This window comes from Bos mutus, chromosome 13 (genome assembly GCF_027580195.1).
Source record: "Bos mutus isolate GX-2022 chromosome 13, NWIPB_WYAK_1.1, whole genome shotgun sequence".
In the NCBI taxonomy this organism is placed as follows: domain Eukaryota; kingdom Metazoa; phylum Chordata; class Mammalia; order Artiodactyla; family Bovidae; genus Bos; species Bos mutus.
In genome coordinates this window covers 16,527,022-16,550,238 of record NC_091629.1, presented here as the reverse complement: position 1 = coordinate 16,550,238, position 23,217 = coordinate 16,527,022, and the positions used below count along the sequence as shown (strand labels likewise).

Below are 23,217 nucleotides of genomic sequence, written 5' to 3'. Positions count from 1 at the left end.
CTCCTCAAACAAAATAAAGTGTCAGATTATAGATTATTAACTATTTAGCAGAAAGGTTGTAGCTGGTAGCCACTGCTAATTGGGATCAATCAGAAAGATAAAGCAACTTCGACAATGTAACAGAAGTCAATGGAAAGACGGTTTGATTTGCTAAAATTTGATTGACTTGCAGCTTTTCAGTACATACATTGCATAGAGTAAGGTTCACCCAGAATAGATCAAGTTGAACCCAAGGTCACTCGCATTCGATTTGATTGAGTGAAACAAGACGTTCTAATAGCACTCCTTCTTCCACTCACTCAGTAAATCTTGCCTTCCGTGTTGGGGAAAGATTTTTCCAGGAGTATCTACATTAGTCAAAGAATGCACCTTCTTGGAAGGCTGTCTACCTTCATTAAATGGCTTTCAGAGCACACAATGCAACTGAATAACGGGCATTATTCAAATGGTTTTCAACGTGCTGGAGGAGAAGGAGGTGTACTCAGATGGGAGTGATTTTACGAAGCTCATCTGCACCGCAGGAAATTCATTTCCCCTTTGATTCTTATGCCATTTCACAGATGTATATAAATCCCAGCCCCCATGCAGTATCGTGGGGGCTTTCTCAGCCACCTAAACCGGAGACTGGTGAATAGTCATCGCACTTCAGCACACACACCACACGCCTTGCAGTTTTCGCAGGAACAATACTCTTTCTGCTGCTCCATCCCCACTCAAAGGCACAGTGAGATGTTTTTACTAAGTGGGATTATTTTCTCCCACGTGGACTTTTTAGATCCTGTGACAAATGTAATGAAATCTGTCAGTCTTTCCAGCTATCAGAAAACCAGCTTCAGGGCTCCTCTGTCCTATGCGCCAATATCAAGTGAAAAGGGCAGGGGTGGGTGTCTTTAAAACGGCTTGTAAGATGGGAGCTTAGATTGAAAGCCTGTACGGTCTCCAAAGAGATGGATGGAGCGCAGGCAGGAGAGAGGAAGCCCTCCTTCGCAAAAAGAACTCCCTGAATCCTTCTTGACAAGCGTTTTGCATGCAGTTAAATAGACAAATGTATTCTGCTGCCAGGATTTTACCGGAATCATACTTGATGTCTGTCACCCAAAAGATTCTTGGGCACTGGTGGAGTGACAAATGATTATGCCTTAGAGCGATGGTTCTCAAACTTGAGCATGCGTCAGAATCACCTGGAGGGCTTGTTAAAACACAGGCTACCCGGGTCCTCCTGTAGACTTTCTGATTCAAGAGGTCTGACTGGGTCCAGGTGGGACTGATGCTGCTGGCCTGGGGATCCCTTCTTAAGAACTGCAGCCTTAGAGGATCAGAGTGAAAGTGTTAGTTGCTCAGTCATGTCTGACTCTTTGCAACACATGGATTGCAGCCCGCCAGGCTCCTCTGTCCATGGAATTCTGCAGGCCAGAATACTGGAGTGGGTAGCCATTCCCGTCTCCAGGGATCTTCCTGACCCAGGGATCGAACCTGGGTCTCCCACATTGCAGGCAGATTCTTTACCTTCTGAGCCACCAGGGAAGCCAGAGTGGGTGAGCCTAAAAAGAAGGGTAACATTTACTAGCTGGAGGCTCTGTACAAAGACTATGTACTCTTGTGAATTCAATTTGTTTTACAGATGCCATAAACCATGAGGCAACATGGCACCCCAAGAAGAAATCCCCCTACAGAGAATTATGGTAGAAAATGTTTCTCTCATTTCTCCACAACTCCATGCTTTCTGGACATGCCTAATCAGCACTACTCTTTCCACTTCTTGCTGGTGAAACTACACTCTCTGCACCTACCATCTTGCTCTCCATCTGACAGACGAGCCAGCAGCTCACAGAATACATTACGTGAGCTAATGCTTCAGGTTAGAGGTACCAGAGGTGATTCAAGTTGATGAGCAGAGAGCCTCCATTTATGATGCCTACGTATATTCTCCATTGATGCATTTTGGTGCTGGCAACTATTAACATTTTCTCAGCATTTCAGGGATTTAGATTTGACCCCCAAAAGTGAGGCGGCTTGGAGCTCCGTGGATCCATAATGTGCATTGTGTACCATTGCTAATAACATTTACAACATGGCATGCACAGCCCTTGCTCCATAAGGCCCATTTGTGGGAGCGCAGTGACGGATCCTGTATTTAGGCCAGCATCTCACCGCATTAAAGAGATTGGTTGGTTCTTATTACATTGCTTTGTCACTTGGATTTGCAGCTCCAACAGTTCCCACACCCCAGTGCGATAGTTAGGGATGCTGAGGTGACCTCAACTTTTGCCAGCCCTTGGGAGCAATATTTGGAAAGGAGAATACCGAGGCCTGCTTTCCCAACAAAGTTAGGGCCGTGAGAGGGTGCTGGTTCTTCCCATGCAGCCACACAGCAGCCTTCCTGTCTCTGTGCTTAGAAGGAGCTGCTGGGACAGAAGGCACAGGTCAGGTCTTGCTGAAGTCTGAGTGGGCAGAGAACTACCCTTTGAAATCTTGCCCCTTTCCTATCTGCTCTACGGGAACTGGCATTGCTTGGTTTAAATTCTGGCTGTTGTACAGAAGCCTCTCTACATATGTAAAAAGGGTGTGTTTGTGAATCTGCACCCAGCGTACATTTGTCTATTTTTATATATGCATATTGCATAGTAATAGGGATTTTATGCATTGAATAAAACTATTTCCCCCAATTTCACTCGGTTTATCGTTCTGCTGAATAATTCAGCTACTATATGGACTTCATGGACTTTTGCTTGATAAATTCACTACTCCGAGCTTTCCTTTCATTGGAATTTTTAATCAGATTGAAACCCATCATGTTGAGATCAGAGCTGGGAATAATGATGTTACCAATCTATGTTTTAGCCAAAGGATGTTCCTTAGATTGCGCGTCCTCAGATCGCTTAGTTGCTTGCTAAAGTGTAAGAGAATTTATGATGCTAAATAAAACCAGGGAAAAAAAGATGTTTTAATAAGATGAAAATCCAAATGTTAAAATAATGAGCCATCTGCATGGGTGGCCCTCTCTTGAGAGAGGTGCCAAGAGCTTTGCCATCTGTGAAACATTTACCAGCTGTTTCCTTCCCTTTTCTGTGAGAACACAAGAAATCCTTGCAGTTGGTGTTTCCAAGTGATACATCATGGGGAAGAAAACAGGTTTGCCCAACTTCAGGAAGGCTGGACTGAGCTGAATTCACCAAATAATACTTTTGGCAACTGCAGGGGTGTACCCCAGCATGTCCCCCCCTTTTCTTCATCCCTGGCCCTTTCCTGAACCCACAGAGGGCACTGGGCAGATGAGAAGGAAACCGGAAATGAATAACATCCCATGAGGTCATTTAAAACTGAATGTTTTCAGAGAAAGTCTGCTCACTCGACTGCCTGCAAGCTGGCTTTACCTTCTGAGCATTCAAGCAAGGTTTGGGCTAAATTGCAATCCGATGGAAAAGGGGAAAGGTGTCTAACGCAGTCCAAATATTTTTGAACTTGTCTTTCCTTTTTCTTTCTCTTCTCTGATCACTGTTTCACATATCTGCCAGTCAGCCTCGTATCCCTGCTGCTTTTGTCCTGACAAGCACCTTATCCAGGTTCCCTGACTTATGTACGGTCTTCGGATCTGAACAGGGAGCCAGGCAGGAATTGAACTTTGCGGCCAGCTCTGATCCAAGTCAGCATAGCCGGCGATAAAATACTCAGTGTGGGGTGCTGATCTATCGCTGTCTCTCCAGGCTCCCGCTTTTCTAGCTCCCTGTTTTAGCTGCAGAATCTGACAGAGTTTTATTTTTTTCTCCAACTGCCATCTTTTCTACTTCATTAACTGTCAAATGCATTTCTGGGAAGATAACCTAACAAGAAGGTTTAGTTAATGAATGTGAAGTCTTTCAGATGCTCCCCGCAGGTGTCATTCCTGAGGATTTTAGGAAAGCTTTAGGTCATTTTTCAAAAAATAATATTTCTAAGGCCGTACTCAGGGAAACTGGGGAGAAATGAATCTCTGGGCTATGGCTGGTCTCACTCCAGTGCCTCAGTGTTAAGCCGGACCCTAGGGGGTGAAAAATCAAGACTCATGGCTTCTTTCTGGAAATCCCAGGAGTCTGCACAGTAGCAGTGCATGTTCTCTAATGGGCGATTTCACGTATCAGACTGCAGGGCTGTGCTCTGTGAGAATCACATTTCACATAAAGTAAGGGCATAAAGGAGTCTTTCTAGGTCACTCAGCGAAGCCAAGTTATTCTTCCTTCCCAAGCCGGGAGAAATGCCCGAGTGCTCCGTCCTCAGCAACCCAACCGCTCCCTGAGAGCCTGCCGGATCCAGGCTAATCCATGTCCACTTCCAAGACCAAGCTCTGAATGCGATGGCAGGCTCCCTCCGTCAATGCAGCTCACGGGGTAGCAGAGCTCACAGAATGAAACAAGACTCCAGTACAGGGACGTTTGGCAATGTCTGGAGACATCTTTGGCTTCCCAGGCGGCACTAGTGGGAAAGAATCTGCCTACCAATGCAGGAGATGCCAGAGCTGCAGGTTTGATCCCTGGATCATGAAGATCCCCTGGAGGAGGAAATGGCAACCCACTCCAGTACTCTTGCCTGGAAAATTTCATGGACAGAGGAGCCTGCGGGGGGGCGGGGGGCTACAGTCCATGGGGTTGCAGAGTTGGACATGACTAAGCATCTTTGGTTGTCACCCCTGGGAAGACAGATGCTACTGCCTCTAGAGGGGAGAGGCTCTAACGCTGCTAAAGATCATGTGAGGCCCAGGAGAGCCCCACCAGACCCCCAGAAGGAGGAGTTATCCAGCTCAACAAGTGACGGTGTCATGGTGCAAAACCCTGTATAACGATAACACCTGAAGGAGGACCAGGGCCGAGCCAAGCTCAGGGATGGAGGTGAGGCGGAGAATGGCGTATGTGACTGCCACGAGGAGAGTTCTCCTGTAATCAAGGAACTCGGGGAATGTCCAGGACAAACCCTGGCTTGGAGGTTTGGAGGTCTGGGAGGCTGGATGAGAATCACTCAGAGACAGTGTCTCTACTTGGATCACCGCCGTTGAGCCCGTGTCCAAAGGTTTGTGCTGCACAAACCCTCTCAAAGCAGCATCTTCACAATCACCAGCCACACATCTGACTCGCTTTTCACGACTTAGGTTCTGGACTGAATTATGCCCGTTTTCCTGTTGCGGAGATAGCAGACAGCTTGATCTTATCAACAAAACTGCAGAAACCACTTGCACACACACACACACACACCCCCCACAAGATTCACCTGCCAACCTCACTTCCAGGCAGGTAAATCTAGACGCGTAAACATAAGTGTGAGCACACTGTCTGTGGGCTACCTGTTCACACGTGATTTCTCTCTTCCGTGGTGGGACAGCTGGTTGTGTAGTTCTGTTTTATTATGTTTGCAGACGGAAATGAGCAACAGCACAAAGCGTCTGAAGTTATTTTTAAACCCAAACTTGTTTATTGTGGGCTTGGGAGTGCTCTCCATGGTATTACCACCCACCTTCCCCAGAAAACACACCTTTCTAATTATGTTTGTGTTACCTAGTCTTTTGAATCAGTGTTTACACTTATGGCAGGAGGAATCATCAGAATAGATAAGAGCAACACTCCGGACATTCAGAGTCTCTTCTGTATCTTCCCCTCTTCTCCGTACACTGGGAGCAGCAGGAATCTCCTCCAATATTCTAGAAGGGCAGGGAGAAAACTGTAGAGACACACCAAGTGCTCACTGAGCAGGCTTCGTTCTAGCTGCGAGGCATTTTGCAAGTTCTCTAACCTCTCTGAGCTGTAGCTTCAGTCTCTATAAAGTTGGGGCAGCAATATATTTCTCATAGATTTTCTGTAAAGTGTCAACGTGACTCGGTCTACGAAGCACTGAGCCCCGTGCCTGGCCTACCCAGAACAACGGTTCATACTCGCTTTCTTTTATACGTCGTTAAGCCTCTAGAAAACAATTCAGGGAATGGGATGCAGACTAACACTCTCCTGGTTTAGCCTCTTTGAGGTGGGGGGGGGTCTTCATCTTGTAATAACGTGTGTAAACATTTTAATTCAACTTTTCACAGCTACCTGGGAAAACAGGTGTGTCCTTTTAGAAACAGTGAGAGAGGATTAGAGTCAAACCTGATTGCGCATCTTGGGTCGCCAGTGTGGTACTCGTGACAGACAGGACAAGCTTGCGTTTGTGTGTCAGCTTTCGTATTGCACGGTGACTTATATGAGTATTGAGACATCTTGGTCGCTCAGTCGTGTCTGACTCTTCATGACCCCATGAGCTGCAGCCCGCCAGGCCCCACTGTCCAAGGAATTCTTTAGGCAAGAATCCTGGACTGGGTTGCCCTTCCCTTCTCCAGGGCATCTTCCTGACCCTGGGATGGAAACCGGGTACCGTGCATTGCACACGGGTTCTTTACTGTCTGAGCCACCAGGAAAGCCCCGATGTATTACAGCAGATGATAATACGGGACAGGATCCAGTAGAAACATGTGCAGGATGCTCCTCTGGAAGAATATGACAGTCAGGTCTGGTCATGGGACTTGCCTTATCCAATTCAGTTCAGTTCAGTTCAGTCGCTCAGTCGTGTCCAACTCTCTGTGATCCCATGAATGGCAGCACGCCAGGCCTCCCTGTCCATCACCAACTCCCGGAGCTCACTCAGACTCACGTCCATCGAGTCACTGATGCCATCCAGCCATCTCATCCTCTGTCGTCCCCTTCTCCTCCTGCCCCCAATCCCTCCCAGCATCTGAGTCTTTTCCAATGAGTCAACTCTTCGCATGAAGTGCCCAAAGTACTGGAATTTCAGCTTTAGCATCATTCCTTCCAAAGAAATCCCAGGGCTGATCTCCTTCAGAATGGACTGACAATTGCCACGTGGGCAACATCCTTTAAGAACCGCCTCCTTTATCCCCCTGCTTCTCCGTCAGCCTGGGGTCCAGTGTGGAGGCAGTGGGACCAGGGCTCTTGCTGGCCTCTGACGACGTAGAGCACAGAGAAGGACTTAACCTTCAGAGTGGCTGGTGCATATCCATGGGGACTGCAGCATCCTGTGCGGTCATCTCCAGCGGGGCAGCCGAGGGCAAGGGCCAGGAAGCCAGCAAGATGGCAAATCTCTTCTCCTTTTCTGCATCTCAGAAGGACAAAGAGGAACCACGTTCAGGCTCTGTTGCTTCCTGACCTTGCGCTTTCTTTATTTGAATAATATTTACAGTCTTTGCCTCTCGCTTCCCCCGCCCCAGGTCCACTTGGATTCACAGTCCAGGTGCGGAGGCGATGGGAAGTGTGGTTCCCCCGCACGCCGGGCTCCCTGCCCCACAGGCCCCTGGGAGTGCAAACCACATCCCTTCTGCACGCGTGTCTCCTCAGACACTCCAATCTGTGCCGACTCAGGGAAGCAGTTTGGAGTCACGAACCCATCCCGCAAGCTCTCACAAACTTCTGCAAAATCTGATAACATCATGCTTGTCCTTTATGCCACGTATGCAAGAGGCAGAGAGTGTGGCAGTTCTATAAAATCCATCAGGCTTTTCCACCCGAAATCCCAGCGCCCAGCGTTGTGCCTGGGAGAGAGGGAGAAAACCACTCCCATCTGGTGTTCTGTCTTCACTCTACTCCTTTCTTCATTCACACGAGATAAAAAATTCAAAAATAACAAATTCCTCCAAAAGATATGTTCCAAAGGAAACTACTCACGTGAGAGCAGCCACCCACTTATGAAAATTCTGATAGATTTTCACATTTAAGAAACTACCATAATAATGACTGCTGAGGCGTGTGTCACATCTAAATGGGAACTATCCAGAGCTCACCTGGACTTTCCACAACAAGCATCGCATCCCTGGTAATATTTATCTATTGCAAGGATAGGAAAACTTTTCTAGAAAGGACTAGGTAGTAGATAGCTTAAACTTGGTGGGCCACACAGTCTCTGTTGCAGCCACTCAGTTCTGTCCTGGTAGCCAGAGAAGGCAATGGCACCCTACTCCAGTACTCTTGCCTGGAGAATCCCATGGACGGAGGAGCCTGGTAGGCTACAGTCCCTGGGGTCGCTAAGAGTCAGACATGACTGAGCGACTTCACTTTCACTTTTCACTTTCATGCATTGGAGAAGGAAATGGCAACCCACTCCAGTGTTCTTGCCTGGAGAATCCCAGGGACAGAGGAGCCTATTGGGCTGCCGTCTATGGGGTCGCACAGAGTCGGACATGACTGACATGACTTAGCAACAGCAGCAGCAGCAGGAAGCAGCCATAGACAATATGCAAACAAAGGCCTTGCTGTGTTTAAATAAAACTTTATTTACAAAAACAGAGGCTGGCCAGATTTGTCTGCCGATACTTGGTCTTTAGAACCCTGTTTATGGGCTATGAACCCTGGTCTGTTAGATCTACCAAGGACAGAGATAAAACTAATGCTTCCAAATGATTCTTTAACTCAAGTCCTCATAAAAATAACATAAAGAATGAATCAACAAAACTAAAAATTAGGTAGTATCTAAACTCTTCATTTAAACATTACTATATTTAATATATCATATACTTTTATATTTATAAGAAATATTAAATGAGTTTTGATAGGAACCTGTAGTTCCTCATACAAAAATGGTAAAATCCTTGGAGAGACATCATATTATGCATCAGTTAGGATACTGCCTAAGCTGCTGTAGCAAAGAGGCCCAAAGTCTTGGAGGCTTTACAAAATAGAAGTATATTTTTCTCTATATATATTCAATAGGGAAGCCTGGCGTGCTGCAGTCCATGGGGCGCGAAGAGTTGGACACAACTTAGCAACAGAACAGCAAGAGCAACATTCTCACCACGTGACATCCATCCTTGGCTTGTCCACCTGCAGCCACTGGGAGACGACAGAGAGGCAAAGGGAAAAGTTCACTCACCCTCTTTTGTGGGCATAAGCTGGAAGTAGCATATGTCGTGCCTGTCCACTTCCCACTGACCAGAATTCACCCGACTGGCCATAACCAGCGAGTAGGGAAGTTAGGAAATGCCTCAAGTTGGGCAACCGTGTGCTCCACCAAAATCCGGGCATTCCATTGTCATAAAACGAGGGGCAGCCGGGGAACTTGCATTGGTAAACGGCTAGCACTCATCTGCACACAGCACAACAGAAAAGGCCTCCAGCAGTGCAGACGGGCTGATGGGATTTTAAATCCTGACTGCGCTGCTTACTGGCTTTTTTTTTTTTTTTGAGAATTATATAATCTTGTTGAGCCTTATTTTTTCGTCTATAAAATGAGATGACCAATAATGTTCTCTCTCGACTCCCCTTTGTGTAAGTTCTGCTTTTCTCCCAATCACCCTCATTAGGAAAAGAAACCTGAACATGTTGCCCCACATCCAAGTTCATGGAGAGGTCCAAGGAGGGAGAATTCAACCTTGCCCACACCCACAGGGAGAACAGGCCAGGCACAATGGTTTTATGATCAGCCTTGGCTTGAATTAGAAAGGTGTGTGTGGAGCCCGGCTGCTCATGGCTCAAAAACCAATCAAGAGGCCAGGTCGGTGGGCAGGAAAGCTTGCTTTATTTTCAGAGGCCAGTCACCTGGCAGGGGGAGGTATGAGCGGTGGTGGGAGTGATGTACTACATGCAGAAACAGCACAGTCACCTCTAACAGTCATCTTCAGATTGGTCATTAGTGGTCTGACCAGCATCATCCTGTTTGTTTTAGGTACAGGTCACCGTCAGTTCCGGAGAAGGCGATGGCACCCCACTCCAGTACTCTTGCCTGGAAAATCCCACGGATGCAGGAGCCTGGTGGGCTGCAGTCCATGGGGTCGCTAAGAGTCGGACACGACTGAGCGACTTGACTTTCACTTTTCACTTTCATGCATTGGAGAAGGAAAGGGCAACCCACTCCAGTGTTCTTGCCTGGAGAATCCCAGGGATGGGGGAGCCTGGTGGGCTGCCGTCTCTGGGGTTGCACAGAGTCGGACACGACTGAAGCGCCTTAGCAGCAGCGGCAGCAGCATCTTCCGTTCTGGGGTCATTTGCTCCCATCTCTTTGCAGTCAGTTCTCATTGGCCATGGCATTGTGGCTGCTCACGTCCTGGGCACAGTCTGCTCATCACATAGTTAACTTCTCCACCTGGCATTCTGGTATCTGTAAGACAGTTCACGGGATGTGTCTCAGAACATTATCTACAGCCCTTGGGGAAGAATTAAGGGTCCTTGACGATGCTTAATGACTGCATTATGATTATTTAGTCTCCTTTGACTGTTTTCCTTGTTTCAGCATTTCTCACTTCTTTGATCAAACTTATTCTCTGACTAAAGTTTTCCAGGCAGGCAGAAGCGATGGTGAGGGGCAACGGCCATAGGGTCCTGCTCCATCTCAAGCGAGGAAAGCAACAGTTCTCCGACAGAGAATCTCTCTTGAGCTCAGAGCCTCCAAGTGTTCATAAGTGTTTGTCTGGATGTCATTCTTTTTTCTCTCGTACAAGAGTTTACCAACACCAGTGGACCTTTGCCAGTGAAGGAATAACTCGCTCATGTGCGGCTCTCTCACTACTCTCTCCTCGTGTGTGTATCTCTGCTGTGGTTGCAGTGCTACTAACACAAAGAAAGCGCTCTGGGGCAGTGATGCTGGAAGGGGAGCAAAGGAGCACAGCCCTCGCTGGACCCTGGGCTGCGTCCTCGGCCCAAGCCATTGTGTAATCACTGGAATGTAAGTTTTGTAAAGATTTCCCGCTCCGTTCTGTCTTTCTCTCCACAAGTTCTTAGTGACATCAGACATTCCACATTTACTAATAAGACCTCACACCTTCTCCAAAGCAGTGGTTTTCCTGCTCTGATCAAGACCTACCACTCAACACCTACCTTCGCAAGCTGCTGCAAGGATTTGATGAGGTGACGTATGTCAGGTTCTTAGAACAAAGCCTAATGCTCAGTAAAGAATGTAATAGAAGTCTGCTACACGGTGAGCAACAGAGTGGGTTCAGATGTTAACTTCTAACTCCTCCCCACTATGAAATGGGTCACACCACTATCCAAATGTATCTACTGGAATTATCCTGGCTCTTGGCTTCCATTTTCCATTATCCAGCTCCCATGCCAGAGCAGTCTACTCTGCAATGTTAGAAGACCGATTACCAACAACAGGGAATTCTCTGACTGTGTCGCTCAAGAGACGCTCCTTCAAGCCCAGAACAGCTGTGTAACCAAAGAGACATCCCATGGCATGCTCTGCAAATGCCTACCACCAGCTCCTTATCACACACGGATGGCTCCTATCTGCTAGACAGACCATCATCTCTCTTTCTCTTCCTGAGCACTTTCTCTCTCTGCTAAACTGTCTCTCCTGTGGTAGTCAGAGGGAGCTTTATAGCCAGTTCCTTTCAGTGTAAAGAAACTTCCAGATTGAGACTGTCTCCCATTGGGCAAGACCACAAGCGTGATGTCTCATCTGGTGACTCTGCAGGAGTGCTCTTTGTGCAGAAACCTGGAGAGCTGCGATCTATCGTTTAATGTATATTGCTGTGTATCCTACTTACGATATGCTGAAAGTTGATATAATAGAAAGAGCCACAGCTAATTTTTAGGTCCTTTACAGAAATTCCTTGAGCTAATTTTAGAGCCTGATCTCTTACCAAACTGCCAGGAGTCTCCAGTCTAGCCAAATTCACCAAGGCGTCTTTTCTTTCCCTTGTCATTCATTCATTCAACATTTTGATTAAATGCTGCAGTTTGCCAGGCCCAGTGTTATTCCTTTAAGGTAACATGATGAGGGTGATAAAGCTTTTCCTTTATCAATTTAAAATTTGTTTTCAGTGTGCTAAACTTTTTCTGTTTCTCTGAACCAGGGGTTCAGCGTGGAACACCTGTTCCCTTGGTCTTTACTTGTGCAGAGTACTTACCATTCTTATTCTCTGTGGAGCCTTCCCAAATTACTGCTGCTCAGAGTGAGAAGAGAATCTTTATCTCATGTCTATGCTGATTAAAAATTCCATGGTTATAGGTTACTGATAACAGAAAATAATTCTGAAAGTCTTTAAAAACTTTTTTGAAGTTTATCAGAGAGACCCCAAATTATAAAGAGCTTGGAGGGTCTGGTTAGAGCCATGGAAATCTGGGAGTGGCCAGGAGGCAAAAACCTAACATTCTTCTTCGGATAGGAACAGTCCACCCGAGAAATTACCACCATTGCCTGTGGACACAGAGCAGCTACTGTGAGTTCATTCCAGTGTTCTCACAGCTGCAGATTCAACACTGCAGGGTAAACACATCTGATTGATCAAACTGCGATCTTGTGGCTGGCAGAGGGTCTGCAGAGTCAAGGCCCAACCCTTCAGCTTCCAGTATAGGAGATAAAGGAATGATCTCCTGCACGTGCTGTAAGCAATTTCTCCAAAACTAGGGAGGGAAATTAGAAGTCGAGCCCCCAAAGAAAGAACAAAGTCCCCTATACCAGTCATGACTGCATTTTGATACCTTTTAAAATTCTTATCACCTCTCTTGTTTTCTCTTATTTACGTGGCGTTTACTCTCTTTTTTTTTTTTGGCCATGAAACATGACAGGTAGGATCTTAATTCCTTGAGCAAGGATCGAACCAGAGCTCGTGGCGGTGAGAGCACTGGGTTCTGACCACTGGGTCGCCAAGGAAGTGCCTGCATTCTTTAAATGGATTTAGACTTTGTTGTCAATTCTCTGCCCCAAACTAAGTTCCTTCAGGATGAGAGCACTTGTTATATTCTGTACATAAGCTGGAGGCTCAGACAGTGAAGAATCCGCCTGCAATGCGGGAGACCTGGGTTTGATCCCTGGGTCGGGAAGATCCCCTGGAGAAGGGCCTGGCTACCCATGCCAGGATTCTGGCCTGGAGAATCCCATGGACAGAGGAGCCTGGCGGGCTACAGTCCACGGGCTCGTAAAGAGTCCAACACAACTGAGTGACTTTCACTTCGCTTAACCTCCTAGTATTGGGCTTCCCTGGTGATTCAGCAGTAAAGTATCTTTCTGCCGTGCAGGAGACTCGAGTTTGATCCCTGGGTCGGGAAGATCCCCTGGAGGAAGGCATGGCAACCAACTCCAGTATCCTACCTGGAGAGAGGAGCCTGGTAGGCTACAGTCTGTGGGGTCACAAAGAGTCAGACATGACTGAAGCGACTCAGCACCTCCAAGACCTCCGAGTTACTTGCTCCCAGAAGGTGCCTGTGAAGTAATTTACAACCCGATAAATGCTGGGTACTTATCTTACCAGCCTCTTCAGATCTCTAGTGCTACCACTGATGGAGAATTTGAAACTTTGGAGTAAAATTTCAAGACATTTTATAACTACTTAAAGTTATGTCTATTTGACAACATAACCTGTGTTTGCTTTTAAACAGTAGGAAAATACTTATAATTAAAAACAATAGAACAGTTCAGCATTAAATAAATCTTACATCTGCTGTTTAGCCACTTGAGGGGAAACAGTTCTCTAACAAATGGCAATGGTCAAGAAAGCTATGAAACTTAGGCCAGTTGTCGTGGAAAATGACTGCCTAGTTGCTAAGCTACCAGTCCTAAAAGAAGCTCAATGAGGAGATAAAAACCAGCTTAACTAGACCCGGTCCATCTGAGAGTAGAAAGTTGTAGCTGGCAGGTGATTCTGGCAGATGCGTGGCAGGAAAAGTGATTGACAAGCTGGTCTTCGCTTGGCATGAAATCTGGCTTTGATGTAGTGAGTGACTGACAGGCTGGTGTCATCAGAAAATGTGGATTGTGCGTTGGAAGGGCTATTTTGCAACAAAGTGATTGACACGTTACAGAAATTGTCCCGTAGATGGAGAAAACCAAATAGAGATTTGTTTTGACAAGCATTTCCTTTTTACCTGTTCACTTTGTATACAGAGAAGAGAGAGAGGAAGCCCTTGTGGGTGCTAACCGACTTATCCAGTAGATATCTGGATGGCGGTGGCCACGAGGGTGCGTGGGAAGAGCCTGGGTGGTAAGGAGGTGGCAGGCGGATGTTCCAGCCTGGATTCCCCCACGACTGCTGTCTGGGGAAGTAAAGCCGCTCTCCAGGCTTCACTGTTGTATCTGCTAAATGAGGAGCTTGAACTCAAATTGTTTCTATATTCCACTCCAACCATTTGTAAGTCTGTGTTGTTTTTTTTTTCATGGACAGCTATTATGTTCCCACATCTTTTCTGTCTTCTGGCTCATCAGATTATTGCATTTCTTAAGCCACAGTGATCAGTTCATGGATTGTTCCAATGGGACACATAATAGAAGATAGAATATAAGGTCTAGAAGTATTGGCAGTCATCTTTGCCACCTCATGTGAGGAGGGTGGGCCAATAAAATACTGGAGTGGGTTACCACGTGCTTCTCCAAGGGATCCTCCCGATCCAGGGATAGAACCCAGGTCTCTTATGTCACCAGCTCTAGCAGGCAGCTTCTTTACCACTAGTACCACCTGGGAAGCCCCAGTAAAATACCTGATTCCCCCGTAAAATTCAAATAATGAATAACTTTACAGTGTAAGTGTATCCCAAATATTGCATGGGATATACTTAATCTCAAAAAATATATTTGTCGTTTATTTATCTGAAGTTCAAATGAATCTAGGTGTCTTATATTCTTAGTTGTTAAATCTGGCAGCATCTTATATTAAAAAATAATCTGCTTGGGAATGAAGCCAGTGCAGACACAAGTGGAACTCAGAGGCACAGATAATGAGTCCTGGTGGCGTTACTCAACTTCCCGGATCCAGCGAGCCTGAAATGTGACTGGCTGCGCTCTGCCCAGACCCAGGTGGGAAGCAAACAAAAAACCGAAACCTTTTGAAACTGCTTTATTAAGCTCACGCGAGTTAAGTTTCTCCCTGGTAACCATGGAATGCCCTCTCCTCCTGCTCCTCCGCAGCTCCCCCCTCACTTTAGCTTTTGGGTCAGGCCATCACTGGACGCACCTGTCCTGTGTCCTGTCCAAGGGAACACGTTTCCTGAAGTGTGTCTTATTCTCCTCAAAATGGCCATGTACCTTCTTGACTTACAACTAGTTTTCCTCCTGAATTCTGACTTTCTCCCTCCTCTCATTTTCCTGAACACTACTGTTATTTTTGTTTAATTACCAATTATAAGTTGTAAGGAAAAAAAAATTTTTTAAGGAAATTAGAGCTGGGAGACAATTCAGAAATCCTTACTGTCACCTGTTGCTGAAACAAGGAACAAATAGCCCTGCCCATTTCTTGTCTTTTTTCCAAGGAAGTTGGCCAACCATGTTTTTGACCAGTAAATCATTTATGTGTTATTTGTAAGCCACATTGCCTCAAAAAGAATTTAAATTTTGTTCTGAGAAGTAGCAAGATTTGGTCGTCCTATGATTCTGCGCTTTTAGGGTGTGGATGGCAGAAAGCAACTTCTTTGGCTGGTGCAAAATGTCCAGGTCGTTTTCTAAGGGTGGGGGTGTCTCAGGGAACACACGAAACGAGGATGCAGCCAGCTCTGGGAAAAGAGCCTGAAGTCAAGACCTAGACAGCCGTCTGATTCCCTCTCTCTCTCTTTCTCAATTCTTCCTTCTCATTTCTACCTTGCTTTCCCTACCCGGACTATGATCGCTGCAGAGAGTAGCTTTTCCTCTGCACTTAATCTGTTTGGTGGAAAACAGCTGTCCCAGATGTTGAATGATTTGGATTCAGTGGCAGGATCTAATCTGCCGTCTCAACACCAGTGCTGGAGAAACGAGATGCGAGGGTCTCCCATGAGCCAGATGTTCTCAGCCCAGTGGGGGACAAACACACAGAATACGGACATGGCTGCCCAGGACCCATCTCTGTGGATTGCAACCCACTCCCAGGATTAAGTTACGAGCGTGCCAGTTATTAAGCTATTGTTTCTCAGTTCCAAATCCCTTCTCTGAACTCTGCTCTATGAGGCTGGGGGCTGGGTCCTAGCAAATGGCATAATTCCTTGGACAGTTTGACATGGAAGTGTGTCTAAAACAGAATCACAGCTAAAGCCAGGCTGGCCAAACTTGGCTGTGACAGCCAGACTGGTGGTTCCGATTCCTGGTACCAAGAACGCCAAGTGGTCCCTGGGAATCCACATCCAAAGAGGAGTCCACGTGTCTGCCCACTGACCTGTAAGGATCGATAGAATAAGATCGGGAAATTTTTAAAGCCTCTTTTTCCAAAAAATTCTATGAATATGAGCTCTTAAAATTTTCTCCAAGTGTTTGTAACGCGTCCACGGTTGAAGAATTTTATTTCAAGAAACTCACCTCCATGCAGGGCATTTTCCGGAGTTCTGAAGGAAGCAGAAAGAAGAGTAAGATTATCGCTTCAAATGCTATAGGAGTTGACACAGGTGGAGCACGATGAAGTCTAAAGCTCTTTGCACAGAGATTCCACATGTGATTTTGCCTGGGTTAGAATCCTGCCGATGCTACTTCCTAACCTGTAAACGTGTAGCAACATGGTTTTGCTATATCTCTGTTACTGCATTAGCAAAGTTGAGCGAATGAGCATTGCTGCCACGCACAATCGTAAAGTTTGAATGAGGAGCTCCGTTTAGGATGGTGAACTTGCTTGCCTCAGCCGAGTCTTAGGCCTGGACTAAAGTGAGTACTCAGTACTCCATATTATCCTACTGGCCTTTTGGGTCTTGCGGTCCTCTGACTTTTATCTCAGAGCCTGCTGTGCTGTGCTTCGTCACTCAGTCGTGTCCAGCTCTTTGTGACCCCGTGGACTATAGTCCACCAGGCTCCTCTGTCCATGGGATTCTCCAGGCAAGAATACTGGAGTGGGTTGCCATGCCCGCCTTCAGGGGATCTTTCCATCCCAAGGATCAAATCCAGGTCTCCCGCGTTGTGGACGGATCCTTTACCAGCTGAGCCACCAGTTAGTCTATGAACACTGGAGTGGGTAGCCCATCCCTTCTCCAGGGGATCTTCCCAAACCAGGAATCGAACCAGAGTCTCTGGCATTGCAGGCAGATTCCTTACGAGCTGAGCTACCAGGGAAGCCCTTAGCTCAGAGCCTATAGGGAGCTGTTAGAAGGAATTAAGCCATCTATGCTGAATTCCATCTGTGTGCTGAGTGACTGGAACCCAGAGAAAAGGAAGAAAATGATGTACGCCTGAAACACAGAGGCTCCCAGAATGTGATGACTTTGGCCGTAAGTGCTGCTTTATGGCTGTCTGTACAGCTGCCCGTCACAAACTTCCGACAGGTGACCTGCAGTGATGAGAGGGGGAAGGGAGCGGCATGCAGAGCACCGCGCCCGGCGGAGCGCAGATCAGGGGAGGGCGTCCCTGGAAGACACAGCGTCCCTCCCTCGCCCTCCTCTCAGCCGCAGACCCAGCGCCCCCACTCGTGGCCCCGCTTCTCACTTCCCAGCTCCCAGTCATCCATTTACGCGTTCATTCATTTTTTCCTTGCATTATATTTTAATTCACTCGTGTGTGCCTTCAACCATCTATTCATCAAATTTTTAATTACTCACATAGCAAATGTTTATTGGGCTAATAGCTGCAGATTAGATGTACTGGGCTCTTTCGGTAAAGTGAGTTCCTTGATAAGTATGAAGAACCTAACAACAGCCCCGGCATTTACTGAGCACGTCTTCTGTGTCACACACCATGAATTATTTCATTTCATCCTCACAAGAGTCATGTGAGGTAAGATGCTATTCTTAACAACATTTTTTAGAGATTGGGTGAAGTGTTTTAGAGGGTTTAGGTGAGGTGTCCAGAGTCACACAGCTGGTAGATCACAGAGCCAGAATTCAAAATCCTGTTTGTCTAACATAGCACATACGCTTTTATCCACTACTTGGGGCCACCTCAATAGATCTGAAAGTCGAATGTTTGTACTTCTTGCTCAGAATGAATTCTGAATAGGGAAGGTGGTGCCTGATCTGTGTTGCAAAGTGTGGACAGGAGACTGGTAAGAAAATGATTTAAGAAGGTATTCATGCTGATCAAAAACAACATACTAAATAAAACAGTGAATCGGAGACCCACGGTGTGACCTCACTTTCCCAGCATAACTCATTGAAATTGGATTAATATGTCATCATCAACTTGGCAAAACCAAATAGTGAGTTAAGAATCTTACCATGTAAAGTGTGTTGTTGTTTAGTTGCTAAGTCATGTGCAACTCTTTGAAACCCCATGGACTGAAGCATGCCAGATTCCTCTGTCTTTCACTATCTATCAGAGTTTGCTCAAATTCATATCCATTATGTTGGTGATGCTATCTAACCATCTTATCCTCTGCCACCCCCTTCTCCTTTTGCCTTCAATCTTTCCCAGAATCAGGGTCTTTTCCAGTGAATTGGCTCTTTGCATCAGGTGGCCAAAGTACTGGAGCTTCAGCATCAGTCCTTCCAATGAATAGTCAGGGCTTACTTCCTTTAGGATTGATGGGATTAATGTCCTTGCAGTCCAAGGGACTCTCAAGAGTCTTCTGCACTGCAACCAGAAAATAAATTCAAACTGGCCTGAAGAAGGAAGAAATGCATATGTTTGCATCACTGAAAGGGCCAAGGGCAGGGCTTCAGGTACAGTTTGATCTAGTGCCGTCAAGGACCAGCTTAGTTCCCTTCTGTATTTCTTCTCTGCCTTCCATTGAATCAGCAACTTCCTCAGGCTTCAGATGAGTTCCCATTGGCAGTTCCATGGACTTCTGTCTTAGTAAGCAATGAAGTTGGGCAAGTCTACATATCTTCACACCACACAGATCATGGAAGGACTGGATCTCAAAGAGTTGAGAGCCACTTGTTTCATCTCAGAAGCCCTAGAAAAATTCTCCAGAGATTGTATTGGTTTTGACTGGGTTTCTTCCATCATAAATCAAATCATGGTTTCCAGAGGGATGAGACAGAATAGGATTTTTGGCTTCAGATAGTCAGAGTCCACCCTCAAAAGCTGGGGGAAGGATCGATACCACAAAAATTAATGGCTGATCATGGTGGGGGAGTCAAACTCCAAATGGTGTTATCTGGAAGAGGAAGAGGAACTGAAGTTAGACAGGAGAAACCACTGGGGTCCACCACACCTAGCTGTCCAGTTTCTTTGTTTAACTACTGAGTGCCCAGGAGTATCTTCCTGAAGCATACAGTACCTCAGTTTTGAACCACGCTAAACTGGCGGTCTAGGCGGTCGGGCTCACTGGCACTAGTGGTAAAGAACCCACCTGCTGACGCAGGAGACATAAGACTTGGGCTCAATCCCTGGGTCCGGAGGATCCCCTGAAGGAGGGCATGGCTACCCACTGCAGTATTCTTGCCTGGAGAATCCCAGGGACAGAGGAGGCTGGCGACCTATGGTCCATAGGATTGCCAAGAGTCCGACACGACTGCAGCTATTAATTCTTGGCACACTTGCAAGAAACGGGCAGCTGAGTTTGTCCTTTGAATTGCAGACGCTGCATCCGATCCCCTTGGTTGGTTGAATCCACACACGTGAAATCTGCGGATCTAAGGGCCAACTGTACTGTGTCATGTTATATCAAGGACTTGGGCACTTTTTGGAGTTTAGTATCTTCTGGAGTCCTGGAACCCATCCTGTGGATACTGAGGGATGACTGTATTGCCTTATTCATTACCATCTTGGAAGCATTTTCTCCACTAAATGCAATCACATTTCTTTCATATAAGTTAGTATAGTATTGCTTTTTTTTCCTCCTCAAAGTGCCTCAGAAGTCCCAGCGCTCAAAGTGTCTTGAGTAGTTACTGTCACTACCCGCCTTTATACCTGCTTTGTCTCCTGACTAAACAAAAGGTATCGACTTGCAACACTTCAATTAAAATCAGGTTAAATTCTGCGTTTCTTTACAGGGGTGGTGCTTCGATTGCAATTCTTTCCATGTCGTCTACTCGACAAATGTGTTTGGCATGTGTAGACTGTTGCGATCACGTTTCTTCTTGTGACATTTTGAGGAGGGGGGAAAAACTGCATGGTTCAGTGGATGACACAGTTTGTTACAAGTGGCAACGTAAAAATTTGAAATTCTTAAACGATTTAGCATTTCCCCTCCCAGACACGTTATTTATCACGGAGAGGTGATATTCTGGGGGACTCAAGCCAATCAGAGGATGGGAGCATAATTTTTACAAAACAAATGTATGTATAAATTATCACTCTCTTTTCTCCTCTCCATAAATAGCAACACTAATAGATCCATAGCTGAGATATGGGAAGGGGTGCCGTGTTGTACAACAGTTCATCTTATCTGGGGAGGCAGAGTTGAGAAATCAGGTCAGCTAAGATGCACAGCTATACTTCGGTGGCGGCCGGCATGTCCTCACTACAGTAGCTGAAGCAGTGTCTCTTGTCTAGAATACAAGGTACTTTGTGTGTGTGTGTGCATGTGTGTGCAAGGAAAAGGGAGACAGAGGCTTATAACTTAAGCCATGATTGAACCACAAATATGTTTTACTTGGCTGGCACAAAATTTACACAATAGGGAACTTTTATTGAAAAGTCTAGATTACTGTCTTCTTATAAAGATCTTGAGCTCTTTCCTAAGGGGGAAGCAACTCACTGGAGCCTATAGGGGTTTTGTATAGTGACTGCCCCCTTTAGACAGGCCGTGAGCCCTCCAGGCTGCCTTAATGCCCACCACTCCCTGTCGCCTCAGACCCAATCTGCTCCATTTTGTTACTACCTTCTTGGATACAAGGGATACTTGAGTTTGTGGGCCTTAGGATAATGAGAGCCCTGTGGACGAATAATCCAGTGACTTTTCAATCCAGGGTCCTTGCAGATTTTGCCCCAGAGGTAGGCCCTGATGGTGGAAGGAATCTAATTTTCTTGTAAGACTGTTTTCCAGAATCCACGTGACTTACAGTTTACCTCCATTAGCTGAAACAGTCAATATTCTCTTTGAATTTATTTATTTATTTTTTTTCATACATGACATTTCACATGTTTCAATGCCATTCTCCCACATCTTCCCACCCTCTCCCACAGAGTCCATAAGCCTGTTCTATACATCAGTGTCTCTTTTGCTGTCTTGTATACAGGGTTATCGTTACCATCTTTCTAAATTCCATATATATGCGTTAGTATACTGTATTGGTGTTTTTCCTTCTGGCTTACTTCACTCTGTATAATAGGCTCCAGTTTCATCCACCTCATTAGAACTGATTCAAATGAATTCTTTTTAATGGCTGAGTAATACTCCATTGTGTATATGTACCACAGCTTGCTTATCCATTCATCTGCTGATGGACATCTAGGTTGCTTCCATGTCCTGGCTATTATAAACAGTGCTGCAATGAACACTGGGGTACACGTGTCTCTTTCCCTTCTGGTTTCCTCAGTGTGTATGCCCAGCAGTGGGATTGCTGGATCATAAGGCAGTTCTATTTTAATTGGAGGAAAATTTCTTTACAATATTGCGTTGGTTTCTGCTAGACAGCAATGCAAATCAGCCATAATGATACGTGTATACACACACGTATCTCCCCTCCCTCCTGAGCCTCCCAGCCCTTCCCCTCCCCACCCCACCGGTCATCACAGAGCAGCAGGCTGGGCTCCCTGTGTTATCCAGCACCTTCGCATCAGCTGTCTACTACACTGAGAGTGTATATATGTCAGGGCTACTTTCTCCATTCACCCCACTCTCTCCTTCCCCCACTGTGTTCACAAGTCCACTCTCTACATCTGCATTTCTATTCCTTCCTTGCAAATAGGTTCATCAGTCCAGTTTTCTAGATCCCATACATATGCATTAATATGCGGTATTTGTTTTTCTCCTTCTGACGTTCTCCACTCGAAACAGAGTCAATATTCTTTTAAAAAGTAAAACAAGATATTTCCAACTTTTCTGCAGTTTTAGTTTTCCTTTAGCATTCTTTTGCGACTCTTCTGAACCAAGCGACTTCTTGGGAGGTATATTGGAAGGCTGACTATTCACAATGTAGATCACAGCCCTTGTAAATCAGAGCACACCACACACGTGATGTGGCTCTGGGGTTTCTGCTAACCACAACTGCCATCTTTGAGCTGACTACCACTGCTGGGTGTGTTAGTTACAAAAATCCTCAGCAAAAATATTCCAGGGCTAATAAATGTTATGTTTTGCCTTCTTCACTTTATAGTGATATATGTTTTATCAGAGGGGGGAAATGTGTATTTTTCCAGCTTCTTTCATTAGCGTCTCTAAGCTTGTTTGAGATTCGTACTTCGGGCAGCTCTCCAGCTGACCCACCACTCAATTCCCTTCTGCGGGAGAAGGGGAAGCTCGACAGAGGCATCACTGAATCACAGAATGTGTGAGTTTGAGACTTGGCACTGGGAATCTGTAAAGCAAAACTTTGAGAAATTTCCCATATTTTAATAAGCATATTATAAACTATTTTTGATTGCTTGTTTTTATTGCATACTCAATGTGCGTACCTAGTTCAGGAGTCAGTAAAGTACGGACCAGGGTCCAATCTAGCCAGCTACCTATTTTTGTAAATAAAGTTTTATTGGCACACAGCCAGGCCCCCTTATTTACATATCATTTGTGGCTTCTTTTGTCCTACAACAACAAAGTTGAGTAGTTGCAAAAGAGGTCAATATGGTCAGCAAAGCAGAAATATTTACTGTGTGGTCCTTTAAGAAAAACTTTGCCACACTCTGATCTAATTCTCTAACATAGTAGAAAAAGTGTTATTGCTTGTTAAATGCATTTAAAAAAAATGATTAGTTCTCCTAAGTGTAAGCTCCTGTACGCCCCTTCAGGAGCTTTGTGGCACTTATAATCATCTGGACATCTTCATACTCTAAGCTGCTTAGAGGGTCTCTTTTGGATCTGATTGTATCAATTAGGAATGCTTTTAACTACAAGTAATAGAATACTTCAACTAGTGGCTTTAACGATGAAGATTTGAATTATCTCATCTAATCAGAAACGTGGATGCCGCTGAGTCTAGGCTGGATGCAGAAGCCCCAGGGTCATGCAAACCACAACTGCTATAATTTCAGTGCTAGAACAAGACAAGAAACTAGACACTCAATGAAAACATGTCAAATAGCACATGGATGTATTGATGGATGAATGGGTAAATGATAGACAACATTTTTCAAATGTAGTTAAATTTGGTCCCCACGGTAAGCAGCAGGGGCAGCATGTAAGGTGTCCTTGGTAGTAAAAATGCTGCAGACTTCACTTTATCTTAACCTCTTCGTATTAGAGTGAGGCACAAAAAAAGAAAGTTAGCTATTAGTGGGGACTTCCCTGGTGGTTTAGACAGTAAAGCATCTGTCTACAATGGGGGAGACCTGGGTTCGATCCCTGGGTCG

General features: G+C 45.8%; 1 long non-coding RNA gene across 2 annotated transcripts in view; it reads right to left on the bottom strand.

Annotated features, from left to right (window-relative positions):
* Nucleotides 1–9,512: 9,512 nt before the first annotated feature.
* Nucleotides 9,513–23,217, bottom strand: part of LOC138990387 (uncharacterized) — a 28,695-nt gene continuing 14,990 nt past the window's right edge. Inside the window, exons 2-4 of one of the 2 annotated variants that reach the window (XR_011466449.1) lie at nucleotides 18,038–18,922; nucleotides 16,201–17,155; nucleotides 9,513–10,098 (exon numbers count right to left, since the gene is read on the bottom strand). This is a non-coding gene — a long non-coding RNA (uncharacterized lncRNA). Of the gene's footprint in view, nucleotides 10,099–12,225; nucleotides 16,061–16,200; nucleotides 17,156–18,037; nucleotides 18,923–23,217 lie in introns of those variants that run through there. The other variant, XR_011466450.1, reaches the window with a different exon arrangement.